The 18375-nt window shown below is 38.1% G+C and overlaps 1 protein-coding gene and 1 non-coding gene across 4 annotated transcripts in view; one reads left to right on the plus strand and one right to left on the minus strand.

The window, feature by feature from the left end:
• Window positions 1-18375, minus strand: part of SCFD2 (sec1 family domain containing 2) — a 435739-nt gene that overhangs the window by 268899 nt on the left and 148465 nt on the right. The gene's annotated exons all lie outside the window — the stretch shown is intronic.
• Window positions 189-329, plus strand: LOC120363691 (U4 spliceosomal RNA). Its single transcript, XR_005579148.1, has one exon. It is a non-coding gene; the product is annotated as a U4 spliceosomal RNA (small nuclear RNA).

The raw sequence follows: 18375 nt of genomic DNA on the forward strand, positions 1-18375 counted from the left end.
AACTCCAGAAAAGGCTTGAGTGCTGGAATCAGGGCGCGAAGTCAAAATCATCAAAGTAGGAAATTGCCTTTAGGGGTTTCTATTTTCCTTTCTCTCACTTTGGTCCTCCCATGTCCCCACCTAGAACTCACAGTATTCTTCCCAGCACCAGCAAATGAACCATCCCTCCTCTAAGAAATGAATAACTGAGCTTTGCCCAGTGGCAGTATCACAGCCAATGGGGTTTATCCGAGGCGCAATTACTGCTCATAGAAAACTTTTCCCAACGCCCCGCCATGACGACTTGAAATATAGTCGGCATTGGCAATTTTTGGCAGTCTCTACAGGGAACGAATTTAAAAGAAAAGAGAGAAGAAATGAATGACTGGATGGCCGCATTTAAAAAGAGGACAAGAGGTCAGGCCCAGTGGCTCACACCTATAATTACAGCACTTAAGGAAGCTGAGGTGGGAGGATCACTTGGGGTCAAGAGTTTGAGACCAGCCTGGCCAACATGGCAAAACACCATCTGTAGTAAAAATACAAAAAAAAATTAGCTGGGCTTGATGGCAGACACCTGTAATCCCAGCTACTCAAAAGGCTGAGACAGGAGAATTCCTTAAATCCAGGAGGTGGAGGTTGTAGGGAGCCAAGATCACACCACTGGACTCCAGCCTGGGTAACAGAGCAAGAATCTGTCTTGGTGGGGTTGGAGGGGAGGGGAGAGGAGAAGAGAGAACGAAAGAGAAAGTGAGATGACTCTTTAATGGTTAAATTTCTGGCTTGTTGGTAGTTCAGCAGAATTTGGCATCAGAAGCCTTTCGGGATCTCTTGAAATAACATTTTACGGAAATGAACTGAAAGGTACTTCATCTTCTCCTCCTCTTTTAAAAATGCACAAGTGTAGATTCAGAAGGAACATCTCATTTCCTTAAAGGAATAATATGCAAGGCTGTAACAGAAGACTGCTATACCTCTTAACCATAGCAAGGCATTTAGCATCTCTGGGTCTCACAAGTTCTTGATAAAAAGGAAGATAATACCACACACCTCACCAGGCTTTCATGGAATAGAAGTGAGATGAACACCATATAAAGTACTGCATATTTGTTTTACTGCTACTATTTTATTACCTTCTCCAAAAGGATGCTTCTATTTATTGAGAGAGAGGCCTGGTGTGCGAGGTGTATTTATGTTCCTCTAAAGATTCACCTGTCCACTGCCCCCAAATGCTGAGTCTTCGCCACTTGCTTCATGGAGCCCCTGAGCGACCGCTGCATGGCCCCACTCCACACCGCCAACTCCTTCAGACGTCCCTCAGGACCACCTTGACACAGTCGCATCACCCCCTTATGGCGTGCGCCACAGCAGCTCCACACGCCTAGGTCCAGCCCAGCTACTCCCGTGGAGGCTCTGGTAACCCTTGTAGCCACCTAGAAGACCTGGAGAACACCATCTAGAAGTAAGGACAGTATCGGCAGGGCATGGTGGCTTATGCCTGCAATCTCAGCACCGTGGGAAGCCGAGGCGGGTAGATAACTTGAGGTCAGGAGTTCAAGATGAGACTGGTCAACATGGCGAAAACTTGTTTCCATTAAAAATTCAAAAATTAGCCAGGTGTGGTGGCATGCCTGTAATTCCAGTTACTCAGAAGGCTGAGGCAGGAGAATCGCTTGAACCTGGAGGTGGAAGTTGCAATGAGCCGAGATCATGCCACTGCACCCAGCCTGAACAACAGAGCAAGACTCCAGAGTCTTAAAAAAACAAAAAACAAAAAATGGGGAGAGAGATCCAAGATGGGCGACTAGCAGCAGCTCAGGATTGCAGCTCCCAGTGAAGGCGCAGGGAGTGAGTGGACGCCAGACTTCCAGATGAATTTTTGTTGCCTACAGACCAGGAGATTCCCAGCGGAAGAGCAGCACGGGTCACCAGCATGACTCCGGTGCAGCTGTTTTGCCGGCATCCTGGCGCGGCAGTTCTCAGTGCGGAGTATGCTGGACTGGGTGCCCTTTTAGTTGGTGTTTGGAGCTCTGGGAAGGCAGAGTCGCCCATTCAGCTGATTGAAAGGGGGATGAAGTAGGGAGCCAGACAGGGAGATTCCTGGGCAGAAAAGTGCTAGGAATCTCAGCGCCACAGCCGACCGGCTGTGGTCACCGCACGGGAAATTGCATAGATCCCGTTGCCTTTTTGGCAAGCAACTGGGGCACCTGGGAGAGAATTGACCATTCAATTAGGAAAGGAAAAAAGGGGGCTCTGAGGCGGGGAGCCAGGTGATCCGGCTCGGCTGGTCTCACCTCCACAAAAAAACAGCAATTGGAAACTCTGAAGGTCGAGTTTCACAGCAAGCACAGCTGAATCCAGGAAGGTCCAGCTCTGTGGGGGAGGGGCGTCTGCCGAAGGAAAACAAAGAAACAGCTATAACATCACCACCAACAAGCTGGACATCCACTCAGAGACCCCATCTGAAAGTCAGCAAATACAAAGACAACAGGTGGATAAATCCACAAAGATAGGGAGAAACTAGTGCAAAAAGGCTGAAAACATCCAAAATCAGAATGCCTCTCCTCCTTCAGGAGATCGCAACTCCTCATCAGCAAGGGAACAAGGCCTGATGGAGAACGAGTGTGATGAATTGTCAGAATCAGGCTTCAGAAAATGGATAATAAGAAACTTCTGTGAGCTAAAAGAACATGTTCTAACCCAATGCAAAGAAACTAAGAAACTTGAAAAAAGCTTTGATGAAATGCTAACGAGAATAGACAATTTAAAGAGGAATATAAGTGAATTAATAGAATTGAAAAACACAATACGAGAACTTCACGAAGTATGCACAAGTTTTAACAGTCGAATTGATCAAGCAGAAGAAAGGATATCAGAGGTCAAAGATCAACTCAATGAAATAAAACAAGAAGACAAGATTAGAGAAAAAAGGGTAAAAAGGAATGAGCAAAGTCTCCAAGAAATATGGGACTATGTGAAAAGACCTAATCTATGTTTGATAGGTGTACCTGAATGTGACGAAGGGAACGAATCCAAGTTGGAAAATATTCTTCAGGATATTAATCAGGAAAACTTTCCCAACCTAGCAAGGCAGGACAATATTCAACTCTAGGTAATACAGAGAACACCACAAAGATATTCCTCAAGAAGAGTGACCCCAAGGTACATAATTGTCAGATTCACCAGGGTTGAAATGAAGGAGAAAATGTAAAGGGCAGCCACAGAGAAAGGTCAGGTTACACACAAAGGGAAGCCTATCAGACTCACAGATCTCTCTGCAGAAAACCTACAAGCCAGAAGAGATTGGGGGCCAATATTCAATATCTTTAAAGAAAAGAACTTTCAACCCAGAATTTCATATCCAGCCAAACTAAGTGAAGGAAAAATAAAATCTTTTGTGAACAAGCAAGTACTCAGAGATTTCATCACCACCAGGCCTGCTTTACAAGAGCTTCTGAAAGAAGCACTACACAAAGAAAGGAACAACCAGCATCAGCCATTCCAAAAATATACCAAAAGGCAAAGAGCATCAACATAATGAAGAATCTACATCAACTAACGGGCAAAACAGCCAGCTAGCATCAAATGGCCGTATTAAACTCACATATATTATTATTAATCCTAAATTTAAATCGACTAAATGCCCCAATCAAAAGACACATACAGGCAAATTGGATAAAAAGCCAAAACCCATTGGTATGCTGCATACAGACCCATCCCACATGCAAGGATCCACAAAGACTCAAAACAAAGGGATGGAGGAAGATTTACCAACCAAATGGAGAGCAAAAATAAAATAAATAAAAAGCAGGAGTTGCAATTCTCGCCTCTGATAAAAAAGACTTTAAAGCAACAAAGATCAAAAGAGGCAAAGAAGGACATTACATAATGGTAAAAGGATCAATGCAACAAGAGCTAACAATCCTAAATATATATGCACCCAATACAGGAGCACCCAGATACATAAGGCAAGTTCTTAATGACTTATAAAGAGACTTAGACTCCCACATAACAATAGTGGGAGACTTTAATATCACATTGTCAATATTAGACAGATCAAAGAGACAGAAAATTAATAAGGATATCCAGGACTTGAACTCAGACCTGGAACAAATAAACTTAATAAACATTTATAGAACTCTCCACCCCAAATCCACAAACATACATTCTTATCAGTACCACATCACACCTACTCTGAAAGTGACTACATAATTGGAAGTAAATCACTCCTCAGTAATTGCATAGCATTTCACAGGTTCAAATGAAATATTGGTTGGCTGCTTGTTTGTTATTTCCCTCCCTTATTCCTTCCTGTCTCCATTGTTAAGCACAATTATTGGCATAAAAGAGATTTTCAATACCCATTTTTAGACTGCATTCTAGCCTGGGCAATAAAGCAAGACTCCTGTTCTCTCTCCCTCTTTCTCTCTTTTCATTCTTTTTTCTTTCTTTCTTTCTTTTTATTTCAAAAAAAAAAAAAAAAACCAAAAACAAAAAACAAAAAAACACCAAAAACCGAAAACCAAAAAACGAAGGGCAGTGCAGTCATTCCTTATTTCCTTATGACTTTAAGATCAATGAGAAAGAAGAAGACTAGAAAGAACTGACAGATAAATTCCTCACCAGCTTCTCCCTTACAAACTATTCCAAGTAGCAACAATGCTAGAATAAGTTGTGCTTTGCGGTGCCCTGGCCGGCTCAGCAGTGCAGCCCTGAGTGTGCTTTTCTTCCTTCCCTAACTCAATCTCCTTGTTCCCTCCCTCTTGCTGCTCCTGGATTCCATCTACCTTTCCTTTTAAGCACTACCATGAAAATTTTGCCTCAACTTGGTTTCCTAGGAAAACACAACGAAGATACTGAGAGGATGACACAAGGGTGAATTAGGCAAATAGAAGCTTCCTGAAGCCACTGAACTGTTTGAGTTTGAGTGGGTTTGCGTACGTGTGCATGCACGGTTTCTTCAAATGTATAGTTACATAAATTTTGAAACAGAAAATCCTTGAAGAAAGGGAAAGAAAATCTTTGCCTATCTTTATATGATTAATGAAAAACAAACACTAACTGGAGTGAATTTTTTTAAAAAAGAATCTCCTTGTTGTTTTACAGCTGATGGGTGTAAAATGGAATCTCCACGCCCTGCGCTGACTTGCACAGCCCTAAGCGACCCGCTCTGCCTCCCTCTCCTTTTATCCAGTACTGCTCCTGCTCCCACCCCTAGTCTTCCCTTCTGTTTGCTCCAGCCGCTTCGGCCTCCATTCACCCAATTACTCTTCTCTGCTTTATATTTCTCTACTGACCTTTTCATCATCTTACTTACTATAGGTTTTACTTACTTATTTTGGTTATTGCCTGTCTTATTTCACTAAAATACTCAGGGAGACCAGGATTGTTGAGTGTTTTTGCTCGCTGTTCTAGCCCCAGTATCTAAAACACACTTGATATACAGCAGGAAATCAAAATTCATTGAATGACTGGATGACTGAATAAACGAAGTCTCTAAATACTGACCTCTACAAGATATGATTTTCTTCAAGTCATCTTTTCTCACATGTAGTCTTTTAAGTTGTTGCAGTAAAATATAAATAACAGACTTTGCCATGTTTATCATTTTAGGTGTACTTTCTATCTGCATAAATTTGACTATTCTAGGTACTGCATAGAAGTAGTAACATAAAATATTCATCCTTTTGTATCTGGCTTATGTTATTCAGCATGTCTTTAAGATTCATCCATGTTGTAGCATGTATCAGAATTTCACTCCTGTTTAAGGCTGATAATATTCCACTTTGTATATATACCACATTTTATCGATTCATTTGTCAATTAATATTTAGATTGTCTCTACTTTTCAGATATTGTGAATAATGCTGCTATAAACACTGATGTATTAGATATCTTTATAAAGATGGAAAGATGTATCTCTATATCTTTTTGATATTAAAAAAAAGGAGGAGACCTCATAGGTCATGACACTGAATCTTTGTCAATATACAATCTATCTTTTTGTGGCAAAAAGAAGAAAAAAATCTGTGAAACAACTGGCTGCTTGCTAGGTAGAAGTCATTCACTCTACATTGGTAATGATGGGTGCACCTTTATGTGTCTGAAATGGACCTGCCTTGTAAGAAGGTACATAAAAAGAATGGAGGACTGAAAGACATAACAAAAAGAGATAAATCTGGAAGTTAACAAGAAAAAATGTAAGACAAACATAAACCAATTCTCTAGCTTAAAAAACGATAAAGTTAGTGAAAATGAGGAAGAAAGATTATGGTAACCTGCAGCAAAATAAAGTATTTTCCTTACTCCTGCTGCAAGTGGTAATACATGAACACAGAAAGCAATGTGGCACCCGTCAACAACCAAGACAGCCAGCAATCAACACTTGGATTAAAGCTAACACAAGGACCAGAGATCACATTCTGAGGATCAAAAGATGCTGTAATATCAAAAATGTCCACACACACATACAAAAAAGATTCCACATACTGAATTCTTTGCAATCTAGGTCCACATATCAAGACAAAGCATTCTTCTACTTGTTTTATGGTTTCAGGTCTAACATTTAGTCTTTAACTCATTTTCAGTTGATTTTTGTATATGGTGTGAGATATACAAAAGTGTTCAATTTAATTATTTTGCATCTGATACACAGTTTTCTCAACACTTTTTACTGAAGAGACCATCCTTTTCCTACTGTGTAGTTTGGGCATCTTTGGCAAATATCAAGTTTTTGAAAATTCATGGGTTCATTTCTAGAGTCTCTATTCTGTTTCATTGACCAATGAATGATATTTAGGCCAGTATCATGCTATCTTAATTACTGTAGATTTGTAAAATAGTTTGAAAACAAGTAGTGCAGTGCCTCCAGCTTTGTTCTTTTTTGCTCAAGATTGCCTTGGCTAGCTACATAGTAAAGGAATGAATAGTATTTCGTTTTATACATATTTACCACATTTTCTTTATCTGTCCATCTATTGATGTACATTCAGGCTGATTCCATAACTTGGCTACTGTGAATAACCCTGCATGAACATGAGAGGGCAGATATCTCTTCAACATAGCAATTTCATTTCCTATGGATACATGCCCAAAGTGGTACTGCTAGATAAATGATAATTCAAAGTATTTTGAGGAGACTTTGCATCGTTTTCTATAACGGCTGTATGAATTTATGTTCCCACCAACGATGTGTAAGAATTCCCTTTTCTCCACATCCTCACCAACAAACATTTTTCTTTTGTTTTGATAACAGCAATTCTAATACAATGATATCTCATTGTGGTTTTCATTTGTATTTTCCTAATAATCAGTGATTTGGGGCATGTTTTTCATTTTCTTTGTTGGTCATTTGTATACCTTCTTTTGAGAAATATCTGTTCAGGCCCTGTTCCCATTTGTGACCCAGTATATGATCTATTCTGAAGAATATTCCATGTGCAGTTGAAAAGAATGTGCATTCTTTTCAATGTTGCTGGTGCATGTAATGTCCTGTATGAGTTTGTTAAGTCTATTTGGTCTAAAATGTGGTTCAAGTTCAATGTTTGCTGATTAATTTCCTCTCTGGATAATCTGTCCCTTGTTGAAAGTCAGGTATTGAGGTCTCCTACTATTAGCATATTGCAATTTATTATATCTCTCCCTTCATATCCTCTAATATTTACTTTATATATTTAGGTGCTTCAATTTTCGTATAATATATTTACAACAGTGATATTCTCTTGATGAATCTACCTTTTTAGCATTGTATAATGTGCTTCTTTGTGTCTTTATAGATTTTGACTTGAAGTCTATTTTGTCTAATATAAGTACAGATGCCCTTTAACTTACAAGAGGGTTATATCCTGATAAATCCATCATAAGTTGAAAATACTGTAAACAATGTAAATCAAAAGTTCATGTTTGACTTACAATATTTTCAACTTAGCATGGGTTTATCAGGATGTGCCCCATCATAAGTCAAGAAGTATACTGAATATGCATTGCCTTTGCACCACGATAATGTCCAAAAATCATAAGTAAATCAAAAGTCAGGAACCATTTGTATAACTACCCCTGTGGTCTTTTTATTTCCATTTGTGTGGAATATCTTTTTCCGTCCCTTCACTATTAGTCTATGTGTGTCCTTAAAAGTGAGGTAGTCTCTTATAGGCAGCATATAGTTGGGTCTTGTTTCTTAATCCATTCAACTACTCTGTGTCTTCTGATTGGAAAATCTAATCAATTTACATTCATTATTGATAGCTAAGGACTTCATATTGCCACTTTATACTTTGTTGTCTGGTTGTTTTGTAGATATTTCATTTCTTTCTTCCTCTGTTCCTGTCTTCCTTTATGGTTTACAGTCTCTTCTAGTAGTATGCTTTGAATCCTATTTCAGTTTTGTGCTTCTTCTATACATTTTTGCTTTGTAGTTACCATGAGGCTTAAATGAAATGTTATAAGCTACTAACTCTGATCACATACGACTCACACTTTTACTCCCCATGCTCATACCATATACACATACACATATCATGCAGCAGGTTCAGATCCCTGTGACTTCAATAGAATTATCAACTAAAGAATACAAATTATACATAAAATGTTTAAAGAAATAAAAGGTGAAAGCAAAATAATTAAGGTATGAATAAGGAACTATCAAAAATTACTTGATATTTTAAAAAAAGAGTTTTTAAAAGTGAAAAACATATTTGAAATTAAAAACTCAAATACGGACTTCAAATACTAAAGAGGAAAATAGTAAAATGGGCTAAATCTGAAGATACCAACAAAACCAAGAGAAAGAAATAAAAGACAAAAATATGGAAATAATATTGAATGTGAAGGTCTAAAACATGTTTAATTAGAGTTCCTAAATAAAAAAATGAAGAGGAGACATAATACTAAATGAGATAATATATGAGAATTTTCTAAAACTGAAGAAAAACATAAAACCACAGAAACAGGAAATACAATGTGTACCAAGCAGGGAAAATTTAAAGATATCCAGAATTAGACATTATAAGATTATAATGAAATTGTAAAAAATATATACACACGCATCTGAAAAGCAGTCAAAGAAAAATGGATCACATACAAAGAAACTGACATTACAGTGACTGCAGATGTATCAATAGCAACAATCCAAGCTGAAAACAGTAAAATAAATAATATCATCAAAGCGTTAGTCATGTTTGTGCATTTAGCTTCTATTATAGTGCCAAGTACACCCCAAAATGATCCAAAAATGCTGGTCTAATAAACCAACTACTTCAATAAAATGATTAAATTGGGCACTGGGAAGAATGGAATGAGAGTTACATTAACGAAATCTGAAATTGGCTTATTTCCTCATTCGTTAAAGTCCTGAAGTGAAGGAGGGTGCAAAAGTAAATTCACCATAAAGTGGGAAACACCTGCTAATGTGAAACAGTAAGTCTTCATACCCCCACACCTCACCCCTTGTTGTCAGTCAAAAGAAACGCCATTTATTCAGTACAGTTAGCATGAAATGTTTTTGTTTATAATAAAGATCTGTATCATCCATATAAATGTTTCTGCCTATGCAGTGCAGCGTGGATGACTGTGTGCATGTTTGTGACAGACCACTGTTCCATATCGACTGCAGAAAGCCTTACTCAGCTCTAATTTCAGTTTACTCTGGAGTTTCAGATTCTGCTGACTACAGATAAAATTTTTCTCCCCCAACAATGGCTGCATACTTTAACAATCGCCATAGAATTCCACAGGAGTCTGACTTGAAATACAGAACTAACAAGGTACCTTAACAAACAGAAAAACTTCAAATCACTTTTAGAGCTAATAACTTCTCCACCTAGTTAAAAAGCAAATATTAGTACAGAAATATGTTTTATTTCTTAAAACAAAGCTAGGTAATGTGATATATTTTAGTTTGGTTTAAATTTTGAATTTCTTGTTTTCAGGGACTAGGAAATTGGATGTTCAAATTCACTTGAGACAAAACTGTAATGTTTCCCAAATAATTAAAATATAATAAAAAATCCTACTAAATTTAAAATTGTATTTGTCCATGGAATGAGGCTAAAAATTATTTTAATCTGCAAGTAATTCAATGAATTCATATAAAAACTATATACTTCTGAAAATTTTTCATTTTCTTTAGCATTCATTATACACTGAAATTAATTCCTAATTGAAAATTGAAACTCCTAATTGAAATATCACCATAAATCAGATTTATATCTGTCATTAGTTTATTTATGTCTTATCATTTTTTTCAAAAAAGATTTAAAGCAAAAAGATCAATGACTAATTTAGGACACTTTGGCATCTTGAAATCTGTCTTCATGAATATATTATTAAGCCTCATGGCTATAAGCCATGACAATTTCAAAAACGGAAAAGCACACTAGCAGATAAGACAGCTGCCACTTTCAGTGACCTTGGATATATCACTTAGGCCCTCTCTTCATCTATAAAATGGGAACACTGCAAAGAGGATTCCAAAGGTCCCTGGTTCTAGCTTTGCAATGCCATAATACATATGGAATCTTTACATCTCCTCAGTCTCTGACTTCCTTAATTATTCATTAAGGCTCTAGCCCCAAAACTGTGAATTTATAACCATTGTGATGGGTTTTCTCCCATTCCATTCTTTACAACTCTCTACCTGCCACATAGTTGCCCATTTTCAATTATTTTCTATCTATTCAAATAATATTTTTTACTTTATTTTACAGAACAGTCTCATTCCACTGAGGAAGTGTTCTCAATGGTGAAGATAATATTGGAATGTATCGTGATAAATATGTATCATTGAATACTTAGATTTCAATTAAAAAACACAGTCAAACTAGATAAACAGTAGTCTACCTACAAACAACTTCTTTCAAAAGTCTGCAAATTAAAGCATCAGTAAAATATATTTTGCCAAGTCTAAAAACACTGGATAGATTTTTAAGTTAGTAATAAAGACAATACCCAAAGGAAATTTGTTTTCGTAAACTGGTAGAATATAATACATAGTTCTGAAACACATAACTGAAACCCTCCTTAAGCCTCTAAGCGCTTTTTGGGAGTGAGCTGATGGGATACGTTGGGGAGGAAATGCAACTGTTACCTTGGCCAGACAACTTAGCCAACACAGAAACGCTCTCACGCTCAACACACCCTAAAACTGCCTCTGCTTTCCACTATGAGCTTAAAGAAGGGACCTAAATAGAAAGGAATAACTACCATGCTAAGTAAGTGGCAGCTGAGAGACAAAGCCTTCTAGACTACTGTTCTGACTGCAGTGTGAGAAAACTGACAGGTGGGTGGATCAGACAGAAAAGGTTTTGGCCAGGTGCACTGTAATCCCAGCACTTTGGGAGGTTGAGGCAGACAGATCACCTGAGCTTGGGAGTTTGAGACCAGTTTGGCCAGCATGGTGAAACCCCATCTCCAGTAAAAATACAAAAATCAGCCGGGCATGGTGGCGGGCACCTGTAATCCCAGCTCCTCAGGAGGTTGAGGCACAAGAACCACTTGAACCTGGGAGGCAGAGGTTGCAGTGAGCCGAGATGGTGCCACTGCACTCCAGCCTGGGTGACAGAATGAGATTTTGTCTCAAAAAAAAAAAAAAAAAAAAAGAGAGAGAGAGAGAGAGAAACAAGTTTTAAACAGGTAGACATAATGTACTTCTTCCTCATCTGTTTTCTGTTCCCTTTTTGTTAGCTTTTCCTTTCTCCTCGTCCTTTTCTTCACCTCTTCATTTTTACGTTTGTTTAACAAATGTGTGTTCAGGCACTGAGTGCTACATAGAAGAGATACATTGGTGAACAAACAACATAGTTCATCCCATTATAAAGCTTAGACTCCAGTGGGGGATAGAAGCATATAAGCAGACAATGGCGAAACAGAGTCAGTCAAAGAAAGTAAATAGCATCCCTGGTGTTACAGGAGTATACGCTTGGGGCACCCAATCCACAATTGAGGTATCAGGTAAAGAAGGCTTCCTGGAGGAAGTAAAGACCATGCAGAACCTGAAGGAGAGAGGGCCAAGGCGTGGGCTAGGAGAAGGGAGAGGGGATTAAGGTTTATTTATTTATTTATTTATTTATTTTATAATTTAAATAGAGCAAAAAAGTAAAAATTAAAAAAATAAGATATGAAAACTAATATTTAACAGGATTAAAATAAGAACATACCTAAACTTTGGGACCCTTATGAAATCTTCCATCTTTCTTACATTTTGGCTATTAGGATAATAGAAACAACTTAATAGTTATAAAGCAACACCTTTCAGAACAAAGTTGTACTAGCTTCCATTTCTTCATTCAGAAGTGGCCTGAATATGTAACAGGCTGCATGTTCTTGGCTTCATATCTGCATAATCTGAGCAAGCACATACAACAGTTAATCCAAGCAAGGATAATGGCATAGCCAGTTTCATCAGCATTACCTAACAAATGCCTTTCAGAGACTACAAAATTGACTAGAAAATGTAACCTACTGCTAGAAACATATCCCATTTAAAAATGTAATTTATGTCACTGACTTTCAGTACTATAATTAGTGGTAAAGGTCATTTTATTGGAGATTGTTTCTTGTGCCCAAATATTCAATTTTCCTTACATCACTTAGTAACATAACCACTTGTTTAGCTTGGTATGTGGCTACCTAGGAAAAAAGACTACATTTCCCACCAGTTCTTGCAACTAGATGTCATGGAAGTGAGATCTAGCCAATGGGAGGGTGAGAGATGTAGTGAAATGTACAATTTCTGGGTCCTCACCTTAAAGGGAACATACTGTACCCATCTGTTGCTCTCTCTTTCTATCTTTGATCTCTGGAATCAGGAAATAATTGCAAGAGCTGAAACAGCTATTTGGGACCACAAAATGGAAATAGCATAGACAGCAGAACAACAGTAACTGGAACCCTCATACCAAGAAACTGCATTGCCAGCTCTAGACCACTGATGGAGATTTTTACATGAGAAAGAAAAAAATTTCTATCTTGTTTTTATCTACTGTATTTTAGGGTCTTTTTACTTGCTTTAATATGCCCTGACTGCTCATGAAACCATCTTTCTACCAGCTACAAGAGATTAACTTTCCTGGTGAGCAAGCATTCTTTGTAGTTGGAATTGTTGTGATGAATTTGATGCATGTCTTTGCTAGAGAGAAAAAGCATTTAGAAAAAAAAAAAAAATGAAATATAAAAATACCTTCCCTAAATAGGAGCCAGTGAACATTACCAATAGCTAATTGACTCTCATACATTATAGACTGATAAGAGAGAAAAATATTCTTCACTTACTTTAGGCCACAGGGGCTGACTCAGTGGAACATGCAATCCAAAGAGAAATATAGAGAGTAACAAAATTCTTTTGAAATGATAATCCTTTGTGATATTAAATTTAAGATAAGTAAACTGTATAGCAACCATATCACAAAGCACCTTATCTTATACCCTTAGGTTCTAGTAAACCATGGTAATTTTAATGTAAAATAATACTTTGCACCAGCAAACTAACAGAATGGCATCCTTAAAAATGCTTCTCTGAATAGGAAACATTTTAGGTATATTATAGAAGTAAGTAACTCTCATCTGCTTTGAATTATAATAATAATTATAACTCATTTGTTTCATTTCAAGTGGCACTCCATTATGCAAGTGCTTTCACAAATTAAAATACGTTTCTGAGATTTAAAAAACTCAGTTGACCTTGTAAAGAAAGGGGAAAAAAGCTTCCCAGGAAGATCCATGGACTGTGCTAGAGTCTACAGATAACAGGAAGATATTATCCTCAACTTCAAAGAGTTCAAAGTCTAATGGGGGAAGGAATGACAGAAGGACAGGCCCTGAGACCCAACTGTAATGCAGTATAGATTTTCCCTAGCAGGTGCTATGTACGAGCACAGAGGAGAGACTGATCCTGTCTAGAGAGAAGACTGGAAATCTTTACAGAGCAGGTAACATGGAAGACAGGTCTGAAAAACAAGGTTTTTTACATGGCATCTTCAGGAGTGAAGGGTCAGCACTAGGAGACCAGGGTAGAGGTGAGCAACCTGAGTGATATGTCCCTGTAGATGCTATCCCTCTAGAGGGCATCTAGAAATGGGGGTGGGAGTACGTCCTGTTGATACTACAACTAGGAGCACTATAGGCATTTACTATGGAAGATGGAAAGTAGGGCCGGGACACTAAATATCATTCAATTATCGAGACAGCACTGCACAACAAAGAATTGTGCAGTCTAAAATGTCAATTGCATCTCTATAGAATTAAGGTAGTTGAAGTTACGTGATGGGATAAAAGACTACAAAGGTAAAAGCCTCTTCAAAATGGCATCTATAATTTCTCCTCCCTTCTTTTCCAATAAGTAGCCTTTACTTCCAGAGAAGAACCATATTAATTGCACATTCTACATCTAAGGGAGCAGAGTTCAAATAATAGATAGCATAAATTTGTATATTTATTATGACAATTTTCTAGCAGAAGCAATGGGGTATCTTGAGGAAAGGAAGCTTTTCTTATTCCTGTAAAGGTGCCATATGAACTAGAAGCAGTCCTGTGTGTTTTCTAACTCCTAAACCATACAAGGAAAACTGGTTCTAATGAGGGAGGAAGTGGTGGTTCTGATGGATATGGATAGAAAGAAGAGAATAGGGGAGATGGTCTCCAGAATGGGGGAGATGGTCTCATGCTTCATTGTGTCCCACTCCAGTTTATGAAAAGTGCTAAAGATCAAGAGCTGCAACTAGCCTTTAGTCTACCAACATTTATTCACATGGACATGCTCTCTCCCAAGTCCTGGGGACTGGCTTCTCTTCTCAAGGTTAAATGGAAGTCATCATCTATTGTACCTAGTCCTGGTCCCAGGTTCCAGACTGCTATATAGTGCTGCTCTTAACATTCTATTATAGGCTCCAAGCTTCCTGCTTCCTAGTCTCTCATGTTGACTGTTGTTCCATGGCAGGGTCCTACCTCCAACCTAAAGAATCCTGCAAGTACCCAAAACAGCAAAGGTATCAAATATAATTTTTTAAAACTCTTATTATCTAAGGTAAACTGGAATTACTCTATTATTTTAAGCTACTGTTTTAGTTACTAGGAGTAATAAAAGGCATACACATACACATATATGTCACTGTTTGAAGTTATTTAAATTTAACCATAATTACAATCTTTAAGACTCTCAGACCTTCTTAAACCTCTTTCTAAGGTTAATTAGTAGCCTATAAACAATCTTCAAAATAAAAGCATAATATATAAAAGTTAATAAAACTGGCTCCAAGTTAGTTAAATTTATTTTCCTTCAGAAATATCCTGCCCTCCTTCAGATGCAACATGGATAACTGTGAAAACAAGGCAGAAAACAGTGAAATGTGCAATCCAGCAACTACTAACAGAAAAAAAATCAGAGGGATATTCTGCTTCATAAAAAAAATCCACACGGTAGATCTCATTCTACAGTCAGCGCTTTTCTAACTTTTGTTCAGTTGTGATCATGAAAACAGTGCTTAACATTGACTTAGCTCTTGACTGCATGCCAGGTAGCACCTCACATGCTTTACATGTATGAATGCATTTGATCTTTACAACAATCCTATAAGATGGTGCTATTATTATCACAGTTTTATAGTCTGAGTCTTTCCCACCCTTCAAGATCTGGTTTAAATTTCACTTTCTCACAAATACTTCCTTAATTGCTTCCACCAATTCATATTTTTTCTACTTCCCCCTTTTTGCACTATATTTGTATATCTCTTACAGGACTTACCACAGTTCACCCTAAAGCTGTTTATGCATGCTTTTCTTTCTCATCATTACATCACAAGTTTCTGGGAAGGCAGAATCTGTCTTATTCACTTTTTTATCCCTACAATGCCTAGCAGAGATTCTTGCACAAAGAACATGCCCAAAAAATGTCTGTGGAAGTTACTTATACCAGCATTAATATGTAAAAAAAAAGGAAGAAAGGAATTTAGGAGTAGATCTAAAAACAAAGAAAGAGTCATGAATAAAAAGTAACAAGGAATTATTCTGTTTCTGCAGATGAGATCACAGAGATTTTGAGATAAAACATTTAATTATTAGGTAAACATTAACCCATAATTATACAGAAAGAAAATACAGGTGAATGGTTACATAATCTTTAGAGGTAGAAGACCTACACAGGATACCAAGAGCAAAATCAACCAAGAGAAGAGAAGAATTAAATAAATGCTTAAGGAAGCTAGCTTTGACTTAGGCTATATGGTTTTCATTATAAATTTGCTGTTTGTAGATTCAGTTTATTCATCTGTAAAATGGGGATGATAACAATACCTGATTGACACAGTTGTACAGTAGAATGAAGAAGATAATGACTACAAGGATCTCAACAAAATGCATGACATCATGTCTTCCACAAACATTTCAAAACAAATCAATTAAAGAAAAGATGGAGTTGACTGTAAAAAGAAAAAAGTATGCTATAAAAGTATCAATCAATAAATCAATCAGTATCAAATGACAAACAGAAACAAAAAGATTGCTATCATAAATATATGAAAAGCTTGTACAAATTAACAAGAAGATCAAAACTCCAATTTAAAAAAAAAAAAAAGGAGATCCAAGATGGCTGAATAGGAACAGCTCTGGAATGCAGTTCCCAGCAAGAACGCAGAAGGTAAGTGATTACTGCATTTCAAAGACCGGGAGATTCCCGGGAGGAAAAATGGCATGAGTCTCCAGCATGGCTGTTTCAGCCGGCAGAGTGGATCTCCACACAAAAACTCACACAAATCTGGGCAGCTGTTTCAACTGGCACCTGGAACACCCAGGAGACAGAGTTGCCCATTCAACTGAAAAAAAAAAGGGGGGGGCTGAAACAGGGAGCCAGGTGATCTGGCTTGGCAGGTCCCACCCTGACAAAGACGAGCAATCTGAAATGCTCTGGATTGAGAGTTTCAAAGCAAGCACAGCTGGACCCAGGACAGTCCAGCTCTGGGGCAGGAAGGGCATCCACCATTATTCAGGCAGTCCAGCACTACTGAGGCAGTCCGCCATTACTGAGGCAGTCCACCATTACCAAGACAGTCTGCCATTACAAGACACTCCACCATTACTGAGGAAATTCTAGCTATACCTCTATAAACAAAACTGCAAGGAAGCTCACACGGCAGCTTGGCAGAGCCCACGGCAGCTCAGCAATGCCTCTGCTGGCAGACTGTGACTAGGCTGCCTCCTCACTGGGCAGGCATCTCTGAAAAAAGGCAGCAGCACGTCATAAACTTATAAACAAATCCCCACCTTCCTGGGACAGAGCACATGGGGGAAAAAGGCATTTATGAGTTCCGCTGCAGCAGACGTAAATGTCCAGCAGCTCTTATCAGAACAATGGACCTCACAGCTCAGCACTTGAGCTCCTATAAGGGACAGACTGTCTCCTCAAGCAGCTCACAGACACACATACATCCAAACATACACCTCATAAAGGAGAGCTCAGGCTGATATCTGGCAGGATCCCTCTGGAACAAAGATAACAGAAGAAGAAACTGGTAGCAGCCCTTACTGTTCTGCGCCCACTGCAGGTGATCTCTAGGCAAAAAGGGCCTGGAGTGGACCACCAGCAGTCCTACAGCAGAGGGGCCTGATTGTTAGAAGGAAAACTAAAAAACATAACCAGCATCAACAGAAAGGATGTCCACTCAGAGACCCCATCTGAAAGTCGCCAACTACAAAGATCACAGGTAGATAAATCCAGAAAGATGGGAAGAAACCAGTGCAAAAAGGATGAAAACACTCAAAATAAGAATGCCTCTCCTCCTCCAAGAGATCACAACTCCTCACCAGCAAGGAAACAAGGCTGGATGGAGAATGAGTCTGATGAATTGACAGAAACAGGCTTCAGAAAGTGGGTAATAACAAACTTCTCTGAAGTAAAAGAACATGTTCTAACCCAATGCAAAGAAACTAAGAACCTTGAAAAAAGGATTGATGCAATGCTAACAAGAATAAACAGCTTAGAGAAGAATATAAATGAATTGATGGAGCTGAAAAACACAACACGAGAACTTCATGAAGCATACACAAGTTTCAATAGCCGAACTGACCAAGCAGAAGAAAGGATATCAGAGATTGAATATCAACTCAATGACATAAAACAAGAAGGCAAGATTAGAGAAAAAAGAGCAAAAAGAAATGAACAAAGTCTTAGAGAAAAAAGGGTAAAAAGAAATGAACAAAGTCTCCAAGAAATATGGGATTATGTCAAAAGACCTAATCTACTTTTGATAGGTGTACCTGAATGTGACAGAGAGAATGAATCCAAGCTGGAAAACACTCTTCAGGATATTATCCAGGAGAACTTCCCCAACCTAGCAAGGCAGGCCAATATTCAAGTCCAGGAAATACAGAGAACACCACAAAGATATTCCTCAAGAAGAGCAACCCCAAGGC

This window comes from Saimiri boliviensis, chromosome 3, assembly GCF_048565385.1.
Source record: "Saimiri boliviensis isolate mSaiBol1 chromosome 3, mSaiBol1.pri, whole genome shotgun sequence".
In the NCBI taxonomy this organism is placed as follows: Eukaryota; Metazoa; Chordata; class Mammalia; order Primates; family Cebidae; genus Saimiri; species Saimiri boliviensis.